This window comes from Squalius cephalus (genome assembly GCF_949319135.1).
Source record: "Squalius cephalus genome assembly, chromosome: 4".
Lineage (NCBI taxonomy): Eukaryota > Metazoa > Chordata > Actinopteri > Cypriniformes > Leuciscidae > Squalius > Squalius cephalus.
In genome coordinates this window covers 37,609,618-37,628,982 of record NC_137125.1, presented here as the reverse complement: position 1 = coordinate 37,628,982, position 19,365 = coordinate 37,609,618, and the positions used below count along the sequence as shown (strand labels likewise).

General features: G+C 36.7%; 1 protein-coding gene across 50 annotated transcripts in view; it reads right to left on the bottom strand.

Annotated features, from left to right (window-relative positions):
- Positions 1–19,365, bottom strand: part of celf2 (cugbp, Elav-like family member 2) — a 145,519-nt gene that overhangs the window by 50,465 nt on the left and 75,689 nt on the right. The window lies entirely within an intron of this gene.

Sequence of the window (19,365 nt, the reverse complement as noted above, 5' to 3'; positions counted from 1 at the left end):
AGCCCCCTATACCGTGGTCTGAAAACATTGGAAGATGGTGAGTGAGAGAGGTTGGTCTCCAAGCTCACAGCAAGATCAAATTTGGGCCGGACAGATCGACAACTGCTCCTAATTAAAGCAGGAAGACACCGAGACACAAATGCTGATTAAAATCACAACAGTGCTATTACACTCAGCATGAGTGCTGCATTGTTTGTGTGTGAGTGTGTTGATGTGTTTACAGTCCTGAGCAGGTACACATCTGACTCTGTTCTGGGTTCAGTAAGTTCTATTACCATAAAAAATAACTTTGATGCGTTCCCCTTTTTAGATAAAGACAAAAACAAAACACGTTTTCAGCACATTTATAATGGGGGCCTATTAGGTAAGCAATTGCAAATTATAAATATTCACAGTGTTTTGAAGGTATCATCAATTATATAAACATTATAAATAATTTGTTAACTCATGTCATGAGGATGTAAAATGAGGATGCCCCATAGACTTCCATTGTAAGTGAATTACTGAAACACAATTTTGGTTTGTTTATACAAACTGAGAGACGAGTCTAAATAGTTTTAACGGCATGTCACAAATGCTGTTCATAAAGCTTCATGTGAACTGAGCTCAGAATTTTGCCATCTTCAGCGACTGCCTTTACCAGAATTTAACAAACTCGTGACATGATAAAAATGGCTGAGCTGAGTCAGGGTGCGAAACAGATCTGTGTGACCCCTAGACGCCCATGATGCTGGTTCAACGAGTTCATGAGGAATTTCTTGCGCTTGTTTTAGTTCCAGATGAAAGCACTCAAAGAGAGAATTATCCCCCCCCACACACACACACACATTCACAAAGTTCCACATTTCCTTTTTTTCCCAGCTTACAAATAACAAAACGAGTGAACCAGCCTGAACAAACTACAACATTTTATTTCAGTTTGGGTTTGCTGATTGAAGGCCAACCTGCCTGCTGCCCTTCAACTGATATGAAAATAAACGAAAATCTAATAAATACATACTTCTATCCTCAGTGAAGAAGTGTAATAATTTCCTCATGAGACTAATTATCGCACTAAGCATTCTGTGTGGAAGCCTTCTCCGCCTGTTTCAAGATAACTGCTCCAATTTCTTCCCTTCGAAACATGCATCACTCCAAGGACATTTTGACATGAATTAAGCACTATTCTCTTTACAAAGGAGAAGTGATTTCTTTTCTCAGTAAACTGTGCCAGTCTGTCAGTTTCATGAAAAGCTCATGTTCTTGAGGATATAGATTTCAGGAACAGATTTGGAACAGATATATATATATATATATATATATATATTAGGGCTGTCAAACGATTAATCGCGATTAATCGCATCCAAAATAAAAGTTTGTGTTTACATAATATATGTGTGTGTATGGAGTATAATTATTTTCTATATATAAATACACACACATGCATATATATTTAAGAAAAATGTGTTATTTATATGTAAAATATTTATATATAATATAAATATATATACACAGTATATACATGCAAATATTTCTTAAATATATACATGCATGTGTGTATATTTATATATAGAAGATAATTATACACCGTACACACACATATATTATGTAAAAACAAACTTTTATTTTGGATGCGATTAATCGCGATTAATCGTTTGACAGCCCTAATATATATATATATATATATATATATATATATATATATATATATATATATATATATACTGTATATATATATATATATTAGTGCTGTCAAATCGATTAATCAAATCTAATATAAAAGTTTGTAAATATGTGTGTGTGTGTGTGTATATATATATATATATATATATATATATATATATATATATATATATATATATATATATACATACACACACATATATACAAACTTGTGTTACATGCGATTAATCATGATTAATCGGGTTGACAACAATATATATACACTGTATACACAAATATATAAATATATAGAGAGAAACTAAGCTGTAAAAAGGCCACTCAGAAATCATTATTATGACAATAAATAAATAAATAAAGGGGGGAGATATTTAAAAAAAAAAACCTGACAATAGACTTTTATAATTGTTAATTTAATTAATAAATGAATGTCAATTAAATGTTAAATGTGAATGTTAAAATCACGTTAAAAATGTCATTTATCAATTGAAGCAAGTCTCGAAGAGAGGGTGAACAACTACCGTTTTTACTTTAAGGAAAAAATATATAGGCCTACATGTATTAAATTAGCATTACGCTGTAAATGTACTTACAATGTTAAGGTAAAAACTTTTTAAAAAGGTAAAACAAAAAAATATATTATATGTATATATATATATATATAACAAAAGTGTAGAATATTTTGACTATAACTATTAACCAGCACACAAATCGGCTGAATCCATCCTGAGGCCTGTATATGATTTTGTGTCCTGTGGCTGAGTTTATACATGCAGCCATGAAGACACATTCACAAACTCTCATTTCTCTTTAAAGCGAGAACAAGGCCTAGAGTTAAAGAGCAGCAACAGATAAAGAGAAAAGGTTGGAGGTAGAGAGAACAGACACCGACCTCTGGACTCGATTCATCCATCTCTTGCAGAAGGACCCTATTCTCTCCGCGGAGACGCCCAAATCTTTGATCGACTTAAAGGACATTTCTGCATGCGCCGCGGAAAAAAAGCCGCCCGCTCGGGTCCCCACGGCAACCGCTGCTCAGCTACCCCCACCCCAATAAATCCCCCGGCAGTTACCACAGTGATAAGGGTGCCCCTCGCCACCGATCAAAAAGCAATAATGGCGAAAAAAGCGAGCATGACACAGGCACGGAGGCCAAGAGCCAGAAACTCACTCTGATACACAGAGAGAGGGATGGGACTGCGAGTGTCAGGGTGTTGTGCGTGTATGTGCGCGCTTGTGTGTGTCACAATTAGTAATTGTTTCGTTCGACAAGGCTCGACTGCAGGAATACAAAGGCACAAGTCACAGGAAGCCTGTAACAGTGTGCTGTAGGGCACTCGCACACACTGGCCTGGGGTTGGGAATCAAGAACCAGTTCTATAAAAAAAAAAAAAAAAAATGAGCTGGAATCGAATTCATTTCATGACATTCAATTTCAGCTCTTGAACATTATGCATGCTTAGACGGAACACTACAATGAAATACTTAAATGGTGTAATGCAATTACAGCAGGATTCATTATTTGCTGCTAAAAGAATCAACAATGAATCCTTATGTGGAATCATACATTTCTTAAATTCCCTGCAAAGGACTAAAGGCCTGTTCACACCAATAACGATAACTATAAAGATAACCATAATGATAACTATATTAGCTTTCACACCAGCAGACAATATCGTTCTGTTTATTATAAGCGTGCGGCAGTTTTGTCGTCTGCCACTTTAAATGCACAAGCTTTATAAAGTCGGATGGATTTTGATTGGTTGTCAATGTTTTTATGGTTCATCAGCTATAAAAAATAAATAAATAAATGTTCCTCCATTCCTCTTTGCCGTTACCATTATAGTTGCAGTGTGCTATTCTTTTAAATTGAGACCGATTTTTAGGGCTACATCTTTCTTGTTTTCGTCATACTTATCCTTGGTGTGAACAGGCCTTAAGGAGAGAAGCCACTGACAGTTTAAACACATTGTCCTTTATTTGGACCATCTTTCTTTCACTCATCTGTGCTGACAAGGTAGAAAGGAAAAGAACCAGACACAAGGTGAAAATAAAAGTGTTGTGTGTGTGTGTGTGTGTATGTGTGTTTATCTGTCTGAATGTAAGTCCCGAGGCTTAGATTAAGTTGTCAAGTGGATCCACTACTGCCATAGCATTCTATCTCTCTCTCTCTCCTCCTTTCTACCAACTTCCCTCTCAATTTGAGTCAATTGTCTGCCTTAATGGCTTAACTAGACCTTCCATCAGCCTGGGCTGCTCTTAAGGTGTGTGTGGGGGGATTGCTGATGTAAGGAACTCTGATAGGCCGCAGGCTCACACACACACACACAATCACTCACTCACTCATGTACTCAAAAGCAAGCACAATAACACTGCAAGCCAGCAAAGCAATCATTTGTGCATCTAAAGACGGCCTGGTTGGTTACATAAACGCAATATAACAAATTATGGCTGGAGCACTTTGCATTTTACATCTGTGTGGCTATAATAATTATACAGATTGCGTGCATACGTATATCAATTAGTGTTATTCAGTGTTTAAAACGCTTCATCTGTGTGGCTATTTAAAGTATGTGGACCTGGACATCTACAGTGAGAGAAATCTAATAAATATATACAGTTATATAAAGGTACAGTGTGTTAACGGTGTCAAGGTGGTCTTATAGGGAACGAAAAGATGAAAAAAAAAAAAATGGAAGTAGACTGTGAAAACGAAGCTAATTTGGATACAAAATCCCTCTTCCACCCATTCCACACACATTAGTTGACAGGCAGCTGGGGGGGAAGTCGCAAACCTGTAATTTCCTCGGTTTAAAAAAAGCACAGCTGACAAATGTGTGTGTGTGTGTGTGTGTGTATGTAAGCAGGAGAGAGTGAGAAAGAGTATGAAAAACGTGATTTTTACTTATTTTTCCAATCATCACTAGAAGTTAACACCGCCTGTCTGACAGCTGTGCCGTCGTATCTCTCTCTCTCGCTGGCGACAGGTGATGCTTTAATTCCACTCATCAGTTAAGCTTTATGATCCTAATTAATCTCATTGGTCATAAAAACAAGGCGTTCTGCTCCGAGCGCTGAAAAATACTCAATCCATCCACACTTAATAGGGAAGATTTATCTCTGTTTCTCCATGGTTCATTTATCGCTTTATTTCTCTGTCTTTCTTTAAACGTGTCATAATTCGGGGCTTGTCAGTCACGTTTATGATGGTGAAACCATCCGTTCAGTGACCCTGTATGCTAAATGTCTCATTTGGTGTCCAATTGCTTGAGAATTAAATATTTATGACTGAATCGGTTCGTTCTGCGATTTTGTTTTAGCACATAATGGCTTTGTCTAAAAACCTAGCGAGCTTCCTTGTTCGGCAGCGTAAGATCGTACAAATAATCAAATCGTACACAATTAGTTATCATTGGCAAGTAGAAACGTTCAAATCGTACCCATTTAGTAGCACCTCAATGCAGTACACGAGATCCAGGGGGCGGAGTTGGATCCAGATATAAGGGGTGGAGATTGGTAGGTTTAGGGGTGGGTTTAGGGATCATGGGGTGGAGATGGGTAGGTTTAGGTATATGTAAGGTGGGAGGAGTTGGATCTAGATCCAACTCCTCCCCCTGGATTTTGTGTTCTGCAGTGAGGACCATCTCCATTTTTGGGCATCCTTGCTACGTACAAACATCCATCTCGAATGCATTTATTATGAGGCTCACAGGTACATCTTAACGTTCAAACTACATATTTTAGGTGTCGTGGGGCCATATGAGCATTTAAACAGTACAATTTTTTTGGCCATCACAGTCTGTTTGAGAAATCAAATCATTTTGGGTACATATTTTTTTGGTATTGATTGAACATTCCAATCGTACACTTTTTTTTGGGGGAGGGGGGGTTCATAGGCACACATGAATGTTTAAACCGTACACATTTTCTGGGCAACTAAGGCACGTCCCAACATTCAAACAGTGCACATTTAGTCACTGAAGGCTGTGAAAACGGTAAAAACGCACACAATTTTGAGCCATCGTGTATGAATACTGAAATCGTAAACTGTGAAACATTCAAACGGTGCACATTTTGGCATTGAAGGCTGTGCGAATGTGCAAACGTTAAACCTATACTTATTTTAAGCCATTGTAGGCTATACAAATATTACAATTTTTGCCGCATAATATGAACATTTCAATCGTCTGCATTTTTGGGCAAAGTATCCACACATCAGCATTCAAAAATCTAATTTTTGGCATTGTGGGCTGTGCATTGTTTGGGGGCATCATAGACATATACAAACATTTAAACCGTACACATTTTTGGCCATCATATGCCCATACAAACATTAAAACAGTACACATTTTTTGTCACTGTAGGCTTTGCGAACATTCAAATGGTACACATTATTGGGTGCTTTCAAATTGCATGTATTTTTTTTCATTTATTGGGCATCATCAATACGTTCAAACTGCTTTCTAACCTGTCAATGTTCAAACTTATGATGGCCAAAAATGCTGTCTAGACAGGCAGCTTACTAGGATCTGAAACAGCCAATGATGTGCATTTGTCCTTTCATATGTCCTGACCAAGGTAAGTAGACTCACACACACACAAATTTCAAGGTCAGACAGGCAGTGTGACTCCAGGAAGATATTTCCTGTCATCACGTTCGTCAACTGTCAGGAAGATGTCAAACTCAGAATATATTTAGAAAGGACAAACCATTCCCAGTATACATCACATACAAAGTCAGTTGACAACAAAGAAAACCTTACAAAATGCAAATAATAATTTTTCAAGGTATGAGTGGAGATATTTGGTATAGCAGTCAAAATCACTCAGCCAGAAAAACATGCCAGCTTAACTGCGAAGAATGACAGGCATCGGCGCGTGCGAGCGAGCGCATGTGTGAGATGTACAAAACTGTTCTGTTAATCACTCCACTTGTTAAAAGTGTGAAGGGGAGGTGGGTGCTATAGACGTTTCCATGGTAACTCTTGAAACGCGAGGAGCCGATGTGATAAATGTCACACTTGCTAATGAAGCAGCGAGCTGGAGAGATGCTGTCTTTCTGCGCTAACGAGGAGACGCGCACACACAAGCCGTAAAAACACAATAACAGCCTTGATTTATCCAGAAACATTTTTAACTCGCTCCATAAAAATTGCATTACTTCAATTTAAAATGACGACCCCACCAGAGCACTTACTGATGTATACTATTTCTAAATAGACATGCTACAAAAAAAAAACAAAAAAAAAAAAAAAACTCTGGGTTCTGAACAGTTTTATTGAATTTTTCATAGCTGGTAAATCATAAAAATGACAAGAAATCAAAATTGACCTTATTTTCTTTCTTGATAAATGTCCCTTGTCTTATTCTGTGCAATTCATCGATGCGTGATGTTTTGAAGAACAAGAGTTTTCATATTTTTCCTCCCCTAAAACTTTCTAAAAATGTATCTTGATGAAATTAAGGCAATGTGGCCAGTGAAAACAGTCGAAACTAATAATATTATACAGCCTAACAATCATAAGTCAATCTATTTTGCGATGGATAACAAGCCTGACATTATTATTATTATTCTGAAAATTTTGGCCAATACCAATAACTCTTTATATTTGAAAGCTGATAAATCTAAATCTTGGCACTCATTTTGTTTTCAGATAAAATGATTTATTCAAAACTAGATTAAAAGTGCAATTCATACTGTACATACAAATACTTGAATAAACATATTCTATGCTGTTTATTAAGTTTTGAATTACGATATTTTAGATCAAATCAGAGATCTGTCCTAATATGAAATATTTATTATAGGAATAAAACATTTAAATAACATAACATCAACATTTTGTAGTTTGGCATAATATTTTGATAGATACTAGATAGATGGATAGATAGATACAGTGCTATGCATAAGTTTAGACACCCATGCTAAAGTTGACTAAAAAGAGGAATAAAAAATCATCTTTTGGAAATTGAACTTAATGCCTTAATTTAAAAAATTAGGGAAAAATCCAACGTTTAAGGACACCAATTTTCTTTGTGAATGAATAATGTATCGTAAATAAATAAATGTTCTTCCTTAAAATACAGGGTGCATAAGTCTGGACACCCCTATGTTAAATTCCCATAGAGGCAGGCAGATTTTTTTTTTTAAAGGCCAGTTACTTCATGGAGCCAGGATACTATGCATCCTGATAAAGTTCCCTTGGCCTTTGGAATTAAAATAGCCCCACATCATCACATTGCCTTCACCATACCTAGAGATGGGCATGGAGTACTTTCCATAAGATCATCTCTCAATGCAAATCAAACCAGCTATTAGGCTAACTGAAATAAAACCATGCCAATCTCTAGGTATGGTGAAGGCTATGTGATGATGTGCAGCTATTTTAATTCCAAAGGCCAAGGGAACTTTATCAGGATGCATAGTATCCTGGATCCATGAAGTAACTGGCCTTTAAAAATAAAAATCTGCCTGCCTCTATGGGAATTTAACATAGGGGTGTCCAAACTTATGCACCCTGTATTTTAAGGAAGAACATTTATTTATTTACGATACATTATTCTTTCACAAAGAAAATTGGTGTCCTTAAAGGTTGGATTTTTCCTAATTTTTTAAATTAAGGCATTAAGTTCAATTTCCAAAAGATGATTTTTTATTCCTCTTTTTAGTCAACTTTAGTATGGGTGTCTAAACTTATGCATAGCACTGTATGTCATTGACCCACATACTAAACAAAACAATACATTTTAATAAAAATTAATTTTAACAGCACCATCATGCTTTTTGACAACATATTACCTAATTATTTCATCACTAACTAATATAGCATTGAATATTAAAAAGTCAAATTAAAGTAATACATTGTTTTAAAGACTTACTAAATTTAACGATAAACCCAATATAATTAAGAACGGCGGAACAGTGGACAACTATTGTCAGAAATATCTGTCAAACTGATTATTAGTCACTAGTTTATTTAGATTTTGTGGTCGTTTTCCACCCTTTCCATCACACAAACGAATCCATCTTAAATAAGTGTGTACGCAGAAATCCCGTCCTCTTACAGAGAGCTGAAACAAAGCAGCCGTGTTTCCTTGCAAATGTTTATGGACTGAAGTGCTTATGAGGAAAAGTGCTCCGCAAATGACACTACACACTGCGCACTTAAACTCGCGGCTCCAAGCACTTTTGCTGCTGAAAGCTGCTTGAGTGGAAATCTGAGGCAACAGTGTGACAGGATTGCCAAAATCCTGACAACACTACCAGGATTTTTTTATTGCCTCCCTGTTGCTATGGAAACCGGGTGGAGCTGGGGATGAGCGACTGATGATGCTGCGAATGGCTGAGTTGGGTTCATCTCCAAAAGACACACACACACGCGCACACAGGAATTGGACGCTGTGTTATGGGCTGTCATCCAGTACTAGAGGGGTTTGACTTGGGTGTCAGCATGCATGTCGAGCTTTGTGTGTGTGTCTGTGTGTGTGTGTATGTGTGGCTGGCAGGCATACAACAGGTGCAGAAGGTGAAGTATATCAAACATCAGGAGCAATCATAATGACCAGAAGTTGGACCACCATCAAACTTCTACAGGTCAGCAAATCCTGGCCCGCGGCTCATCTTTTGTATGTGTGTGTGTGTGTGAGAGAACATCTGGGCAGCAGGTCCTTCATCTGACAACAACCCATCTGCTCACCTGTTCCGCTCTCAATTCTTCTCTATCACCCTTTCATTTCCTTTACAGTCCGTTAATCTCTTAAATAACCTCTGAAACTATTGGAAGTTTGAACACAGGACACATTTTCACAGCTTAAAGCCCTTAAGCATGATCCGGAATGAAAAAAATTGTCACATCTTCTAATAAAAAGTGTTAATTTTGGTTCAGGAAACCCATTTAAAAACAGTTATTATTTGTGCACAATTTTGGGGACCCCAGTGGTGCAAATATTATGCACTTCACCATTATAGATACATTTGCATTTGCATTGCAATAAATGGCATTTGAATTAAAATGTATTGGTTTGTTTAGTGGGTCAATGACAAATAAGAGTGATCAAGATAAAAGAAAAGGACAAATCTTCTAAAATGTAGTTTAAAACACATGCCAGGATCTTAAAAATGCATTCTTTGTGTTCACGCTGGCATTTTTTTATACCGTTTTATACAAAAAGAATTGGACAATTTTATACATCAACAAAAGTTTAAATTCAAGTGACTCGAAAAATGTTAACCATCAAATAAAAAGTAGTAACATTCTCCAAACACCTTGAACATACCTGAGTGTACACATCTTAAGAATTAAAAAAAAAAAAAAAAATGTTTCAAATACATTTTTCAAGTTAAAAGTTGTTTTTTTACACAAATATCATGAATTATTCACTTTATTATATTGTTTGTAGAGAGTAATACAATAGATCTATCTATCTATCCATCCATCCATCCATCCATCCATCCATCCATCCATCCATCCATCCATCCATCTATCTATCTATCTATCTATCTATCTATCTATCTATCTATCTATCTATCTATCTATCTATCTATCTATCCATCTATCTATCTATCTATCAAAAGATTATGGCACACAACAAAGGGATTTATGTTATTTTTATTCCTATAATTAATTTTGTATATCAGCACAGATCACATTTTTTTGTACCGAATAAAATCAATCTAAATTAATTTTAATTCAAAACTTAATAAACAGCATATAATATGTCTAATCAAATATTTGTGTGTATGAAATGCACTTTTAATCTAGTTTTGAATAAATGAATTTATCCGAACGAACAAAACGAGTGCCATGTCACTGACCCATGTGGTTTGTACAGATGCTGTGGTTCACCCCAGAGTTCCCTGTTTACTCTTCTCTAAACAGCTCCTTTCTAAACAGAGAGAAGATCCTTTGCAGAAAACACTACAGATTGCCGCGCACAAAAGAAAACATTTGATTTGCTCCAGTGACACGTGGAGTTAAATTACTCCTGCTTGTGAACTAAACCACAATGCATGCCTTCAATCGTCTGCAAAACGCAGAACAGATGAGGTGTCTTTCCTCAGAGGAAAGAGTGCGCCGCGCTCCCTCCGTTCGGTCATGTCTTCCTCTCAGCAGGTGCTCCCATTCTTAGGACATCCAGACCCTTCCAGATGCCTTAATTAGACCGGGCCTAACTTCATCACGGCTCGCCAAATACTACACGCTGCTAGAGCGATCATTTAAAAACCCGAATGGGAATGGAGTAAAGCATGTTGGTCTAATTCAAAAACGTCAATAAACGAAATGAACAAAGCTGCACCCATGCTGTGCAGTAGCACGTATTTCCCTGGGCGTCGTAGATGTATCAGACCGGTGAGTCACGGCAGGATTAGCCAATGCCGTGAGCTAGTCTTTCACGACCTTATTGTTCTTCCCCTCTCCGCTTTTAATTCCTTTCGTCTGTCATCAGTGCCGAGGAGCGCCGCATATCTCGCATTTTGTCAAAAACAAAACGGCGAAAAGATGTGCCAGTCAGCATTTGTGTGGAGCGACCAGCTTTGCAAACAAACACAAGTTCTCCCATCAAGCCGTTTATTAGGGAGGTGTGTAAAAACGCGCAGAAGTTTCATTAGGGCGCATTAGGGGAGGTGTTCGTTTCCATTACCGTTTATGGGACGGAAAAACACCGTCATTAACATCTGAACAGATGGCGGAGACGAGATTAGATCGTTCTCCTTTCGCAAGAACCACCTTCGTGTTTTCACGCTCGTCTGTGAGGAGAGGAAGTGGAGGGATAGGGGAGGGAATAAACGCACACGCAGGGCGAAAAGAAAAGAAAACATGCGAGTAATAAAATAAACAGCGGTAAGCGAGCTTGACGGGATTGAGCTCTGGTGAGCATGAGCTGGCCAAATTACTCCGGCGAGGACTGCAGCATCACACACACACACACACACAATGCTATGACCCAAAGAGAATGAAAGCGCTCTGAACATTTGGCTTCAGAGGCCATAGCCGAAAAGCACCATATGCTGACAATATGTCAGAGGGGAACCAAGCACACACACACACACACACACACACAGTACATCTCCTATCTCTCCACCAGTGATATAATAAGCACCGATGCTTACGTAGCCGATAAATAAAACGTTAAAAAAATATAGCCACTGAAGAAAAAAAGAAAAATGTGACCAGAAACAATTACTTAGAATCTATGATACTATGTAAAGTAGCCGGTGCATGAAATGAACCAGGTTTAATTGGATCTTAGTACTTAGTTCAAACACATGCAATAGTTACTTGGAATTTTTAAATGATAAAAATAAGAAGGTCAGACACTCAAGTTTTGTGAGCACTGGAGCCCGTAGCTGTATCTGAGATAGTGATAAGAGTGTGTGTGGTGCAGGTGCATGTCGGTTGTGTTTGTCTCGCTTTATCCATGGCCCAGCGCGTTCGAAAGGAAGAGAGGAGAAAGACTGCGCACTCGTCTAAACGCCACATTGATCTTTCGCTCTGAGAATTCAGACAACCACATTAGAATTCAACATCAGAGACTGCGCTGAACACAGACAGCAGATTACAGCCGATGACGGAGCGTGTGCACGTGTTAGCATGCGAGTGTGTGTGATATGGACCTGGATGGTCTAAATATAGAAATCTATTCCATTATAATCCCATTATCTCTTTAACAGAGCGAACAACAGGCAGTATCAGCAGACTAAACATATCGTGCACTATATCTCACAAACAAACCAGTGTTTATGTACCGCTTTTTATTTTTCTGAAATTTGAGCAAAAACTGGGGCAAGACTCTATAATTTCTCTTTTAAGCTGGTTATGTTTAATTAATCATCCTGAACTGAGTCCACACAATAATGCTGAATCAAGCTACGATTAAAAACTCATTACAAAAACAGACATATAATTTCGCAAGCATTGGAATTTGACATAATTCTTCCAGAATTAAAAAAAAAATCCGAGCTGTTCGAAGAAACGGATGATCAGACAAAGAGGAATTACTGCTGAACAATGACGAGGAGGAGTAAAAAAATATGTGAAAAGGCATAATCTTACATAATGTGATGAATTTTTTAGTGACTTTGTTTTATCCACTGGGATCTATGAACTGTTCCAGGGTATTATTGGTTTATACTATTACTAATACACAATACATAAGCTAATACATTTTAATGAAATATTATTAAGCATTTTAACATTCACTGAGGAAGCAAATAGGGTTGATTTTGATTTCATGTTGTCTAGTGGAAGTCAAGAGTGAGCTATATATAAGGCACTGCAGTGGGCCGGGAGGGAACAAGGAATGAAAGGAAGAAAAAAAAAAAAAAAGGAGGAGAAAAGAAAGATGAGAAGAAGCATTCATGGATTAATCCAGCAGACAGATCACAGCACCTCCGTTCCTGTCGGCTCTCTCCTGCTAAATGTTTCATAAACCTTATTCAGTGTGTGCATACTGTATGCGTGTGCTCCACAGAGAGGTCTCTATTAGACTGAATCATTTCTCCACAGAGTGCCCCACAAATCTCACGGTTATTCGTGCTTGTAGTGCATACGACATCAAAGTGAAGCATGCAAAGATTTCTGTGTGTGTGTTGGTAGCGGTGCGCTCTCTGGCCCCGTTCAATGTGCTCATAATTAAGCGTGCTGTGTGCTAATTGAAGGTCTATAAATCGGCATCTTGGCCCCGGGCTCAAGGTCAGACACCTGTACGGCGGTGCTGATTGGGATCAAACTGTTTTCCCAAACACTACTGAATTACAAAGGTACATGTTAATACAATTCCGGCAGCTGGCTCAAAGCGGCGTTTCGGCACTCGTGTCCGTTGAAGACAGGTCCCGATTAATGAGGTCTCAATTCAAAAGGGCTGCAGGCAATTATTAACCATCAAACGAACGCACGCACATGCACGTCAGGTCAGAAAGACAAACAAAAGACCCAGAAGAAAAGCAGATGTGTACGAGCCCAGGACAGATGGGACTGAAAGAGGGCTAAAAACACACGTCTTTCTTGGCAGATGCGTGTTAGAGAGTGGATGAGCGTGGGAAAAGATGTAGTGATTGGGATGGAGCGGTGCCGAGGTGCATAGAGGGATCAATGGGATCGACTAGAGCACTTTGTGAAAAGTAGGTAACTCACAATCTCGCCATAGGCTTTATGTAAAAATGTCATTCTCTCTCTTGTGGGAAGCTGCTATCTTACTTTTGTGTATTTGGAAAAAAACAACACATAATTTTGGTTTGCAATTTACCTTAAAGGTAACATAAAATAGCATTTGCAACAATATGACACATTGCAATAATTATAGCATAAGGCATAATTAATTACTGATATATTGGCAAATAAATAAAAAAAAAAAATAAAAAAAAAAAAAATATATATATATATATATATATATATATATATATATATACTGTATATATACACCAGGCAAAAGTTTGGAAAAATTACTTTTCCTTAAGTCTCTTATGCTCACAAAGGCTGCATTTATATGATAAAAAAAAAAAAAACTGTAATATTGTGGAAATATTATTACAGTCTTCCGTGTCACATGATACTTCAGAAATCATTCTATATGCTGATTTATTATCAATGTTGGAAACAGTTGTGCTGCTTAATATATATTTTTTATAACCTGTGATACTTTTTTCAGGATTATTTGATGTATAAAAAGTAAAAAAACAAAACAAAAAAAAACAGCATTTATTTAAAATATAATTTTTTTCTAACAATGTACACTACCGTTTGGGGTCAGTATTTTTTCTTTCTTTCTTTTTTTTTAAATAATTTAATACTTTTATTCAGCAAGGATGTGTTAAATTGATAAAAAATGATAGTAAAGATTCATATTGTTAGAAAAGATTTCTATTTTGAATAGATTCTGTTCTTTTTAACTTTTTATTCATCAATGAATCCTGAAACATTTATCACAAGTTCCAAAAACAATATTAAGCAGCACAACTGTTTCCAACATTGATAATAATTGAGTATCAAATCACCATATTAGAATGATTTCTGAAGGATCATGTGACACTGAAGACTGAAGTAATGATGCTGAAAATTCAGCTTTGCCATCATAGGAATAAATTACATTTGAAAGTGTATTAAAATAGAAAATCATTATTTTAAATTAATAAAATTTCACAATATTACAGTTTTTTTCTGTATATATATATATATATATATATATATATATATATATATATATATATATATATATATATATATATATATATATATGAATGAATGAATGAATGAATGAATGAATGAATGAATGAGGCATTTATAACATTCAGGTATATATATATATATATATATATATATATATATATATACTATAATGTAATAGATCAGACAAGCCTCTTTATAAGAAGCATGCTACCTGTGATCATCCAACACCAATGAGCCTGTCTGTTCTCTCTAGCCAATCAGCATTGAGCATCGATCTATCCATCTCCTCCCTGAATTCTGCCACATTAAATTGACCTCCGCCCTGAACTTCACACCGCCGTCAATCAATAGCTACATTTCCCCCGAGCGTCTCAACCTTAGCTCAGAATGACAGAAGCATCTACAATCTGAGACAAAGAGAGCTCCAGTAGAGTACATTAGCTTTGACTTTCAGATCAGTGAAGAAGGCCAGAGACAAAGAAGAAAAAGAGAGTGGGACAGAGATTGACGAAGTGATTAAGCCAGAATGCGCAAGACTGTTCTAAACACCACAGATCTTCAGGGTTAAGAACATTTGCTCAACATGTGTGTTTGCATTCCCGTGTAGTTTCCATGGGTAACTGCATGGGGACCAGCACCATGACAACAGATGTGTTCCGTCACCCTTTAAATTGAATAATGCTAAGTGTCTCCATTCAATTAGCGACCTTCTCAAATATCTGGGTTCTCTATGTGTGTGTGTACATGTGTAAAAACAGAACGGGTTATGCTATAGCAACAGCTAAAGCCTGTCTACTGCCAACAGTGTTGAAAAACCTCATAGGGGAATCTCATGAGGGACTGAAATGCACAGTGCGGGAAGCCAACAGATTAATGAACCGTACCCACAAATTTCCAATCCGTGCGCTCAGATTTGTAAACCATACCATCGGTTTTTCAATCCGTACCCACAAATTCATTCAAGGGTGACCGTGTTCGTCCACCACCACCAAAGACCATTGTTTTTTTCTTTTTGTCCATACAATGAAAGTCAATGGAGTTCAACGTTGTTTTGGACCCCATTCACTTTCACTGTTTGGAAAAGAAAAGCAAGGACATTCTTTAAAATATTGTCCGCAGAAGAAATAAATGCGTAGAGGTTCAGAATGACATAAGGAGAAGTAACAACAGTATTTAACTTTTTGGGTGTACTATCCCTTTAAAATACTGCTAGGTAGGCGACTCACTAGGTTTGAAAAGTAGGACGTAGCTTGTGTGAAAACTCGCATTTACTGGGAGATGTTTACGTGACTAAATGAGGACGCACAAGTGCACAAATGTACACGCACAGAATCTGACAGAGAGCTGGGGGGCCGTCCATTCCTTTTACTGTCTATGTGTGTGAGTATGTAGAAAGGTCAAAAACCAGCTGGACTGCATACATGTATGGGAGTTTATGTGAGTGTGTGTTCATGCAAAAGGTCAGCGTCCTAAAACTGCCACTCAACAGGGGGCTTGACTTAAGCACAACTCGTGCCCAGGAGATAGGTTACACTATACGATTATAGAGTTCTGCTTTACAATAGAAGGGTTATTCATTTTACTCTATACCTGAGAGAAGCATGTCCATTAAAAACAATGTTCAATTATGTTCAGTGTTCCACTATATTGATGTATTCAGTGAGAAAGAAAGAGGTAGTCTGACTGACAGGTGACCGGATTTAACACAAATGGACAAAAGACAAACAAGTCAGAGTGAAAGTTTTTGGATTTTAAAATCTATGGTTGGGAATCAAGATTTCATTGTTTTTTGTATTTTTAAAACATTGGAAGCAAATGATTTGGTTCTGATAACAACCCTTTAATGTTTGATTTGTTCCACTGAGTAATATAAATACATATTTAGTCAGTGATGTTAAAAAAGTTTCCAAATAAATCTGTATTAAAAATCAATTAAAATATAAATATTAGATAAAAACCTAACCAAAAATTTGAAATGTTACCTTTGCAACTTGAAGTACTAAAATAAAAAAAAGAAATAAAAAAGAAATAACATAAAAACAGTACATATAAAGTAAAAAGCAAAAATATGAATAAATACTATACTTATAATATAATAACATTACAAGTTTACAGTATGAACTGAATGTGGTGAGAAAGAAATACTGTGTGCTGGAAAAGTACTAAAATAATCTTTAATAGGACTGATTATGTGGAATCGGAAAGCAGAATCATTTCATTTCTGACAGTTCCATAAACAAAACGGCAATTTGAGAGCATGCAAACTAACACCCGCAGCTGTGAAAAAGCTTTCTTCCTTAAAACATTACAATTAACCACAACTGCAGTACTGCCAATCTCAGCAAAGCATGACATCACTGCTTTCAAAACTAGGCAAACTGATGATCTGATGAAAAACAGTGTAAAGATTTTCCTGCAACTCATGCGACACCCGAATCTGGACAACATCATATTTGACATAGAAATTATGGACAATGACAAGCCATTTTTTTTTATGAATGTGTGTGTGTGGGGGGGTATTTGAGTGAGAGTTGATGTGACATTTTGAAGTGTAAATTTGACACTTTTTAAACATGGCTTCAACATTAATCAAGCCACACAAATTACCCTGCATTAAAGAAGAGTCGGCAATTATAACAGCAAGGAATAAGCTATCAACTCACTGGGGGACTGAGCGACAACACACACACACACACACACACACACACACACACACACACTCACACACAGAGAGAGAGCAACACTCCTTTATATCATATAAAACTCAGAAAAAGCACCGCTGGATGCTACATCATAAGAGCGCTATACACACACTCATTAAAGAGGTCACACGTGATTCAGCAAGACTTTAAAACGGCAAACACAGCAATGAGGTATCATTCGAGATATGTACAATAATAACACATACCCGACCAGTCTCAAAATTAAGAAAGACCAGAGAAAACCTGGTCAGCTCAGTTGCAGAGACGTCTCTATGTCTAGTACCTACATAGGCAACTGCCTTGTAAGGGAGCAACCTAACTGAAATGGAACCTTAAGTGACTTATTTGCAAAACTCCATATTAACAATGACTCAGATATACACCGAAATAAAAATTCCAGCTGGTAATTATTTTCATGTTATTGCCGATTAATGGCGGAGATATATATATATATATATATATATATATTTTTTTTTTTTTTTTTTTTTTTTTACTATTTTGTCAATCCATCAATCAATACTAAAAACTAAAAAAAACAATCATTTTAAATTTTGAATTTTGTGAAATAAAATAAATATTAAAGTGAATTCAGGCATCACAACTTTTATATAACATATATAATAAAAGGGGTGAAAACTATTCATTCGAAAAATGTCCTTTTGAATGAAAAAAAAAAAACATTATTATAATCAAGGGGGTTTATCATACATTCCTTCAAATAGCGCTTTACACATGGAATGCACAAGAGCCTTGAATCACAATTGATGCAACTAGAGTGTTATGTGAAATATGACGTTAGCATGTTGCTAAGCTAATAGCTTGATACTCTAACAAACATGAACAGTGGGTAAAATAGACTATTTTAATGAGGAATAAATATATTCCTGCAAATAGCATTACACATGAAATGCATGAGAGCTTTGACAGTTGCTTCAAATAAAAATATTGTGTTAGCATGTTGCTAAGCTAATAGCTTGATATTCTTATAAATGAGTCTAATGGAACAGACTTTTGCTTTTATACTGATCCTATGATAGCTTAAAAAGCTGTCTAGGTAGGCAGGGAACTAGGTTTTTGAGCTAGTGTCTGGACAGAGACAAACAGGAAGACATGGAGAGAGCTGAAGATAAAGATAAAGGGAGTGAGTGAGCAGGCTGCTGGAGTGGTATAATCAGTCAGGAGAGGTGGTGAGTTAAATGAACGGGTCTCTGTGTAACCGCACACTGAACAGTGCCATTTACTCTCTCTCTCTACAGGCAAACTCACACATTACACAGGCTAGCTTTCTCTCTCTCTCTCTCTCAATAGCATCCTTCACCCCATTTTTATCCTTGACTCTTCCAGATCTTTCTATTCACTCGGTGCCTCTCTTTCTTCTGTAGTGCATTTGTCCTCATGGCTGCCAGTGAATCAGTCAGCAAGGTGCCGGAATTAAATCTACACAGCAGAACACACACATTTCTTTGGCTTTATATAAAAATAATAGTAGACTATGGTATTTCACCCCTGAGATGAACGGTCAAAGATGCTTCTTGGTGAAATTGTTTGTCTTTATTGTCTGTTTAGGCCTTGCTAAACCGTATACTTGACCGTTGTCTCTAGGCAACTATTTTTTCAACTTGCCATGCTATGTCAGTTGTTTCACTCCGTAAGCCCTTTCTTCACACATGATGTCACATAAATCAGTATTTCATGTCCATTCATGTTTTTTATTTTATTTATTAAACTAGCTGAGTAGTAAGAGATATAAAATAAATGTACAGTCAGTCTGCCAGTATCACAAAATAAACTTTTTTTTTTTTTTTTTCGGGATTATAACTGTATTTAGCCTAAAAGCC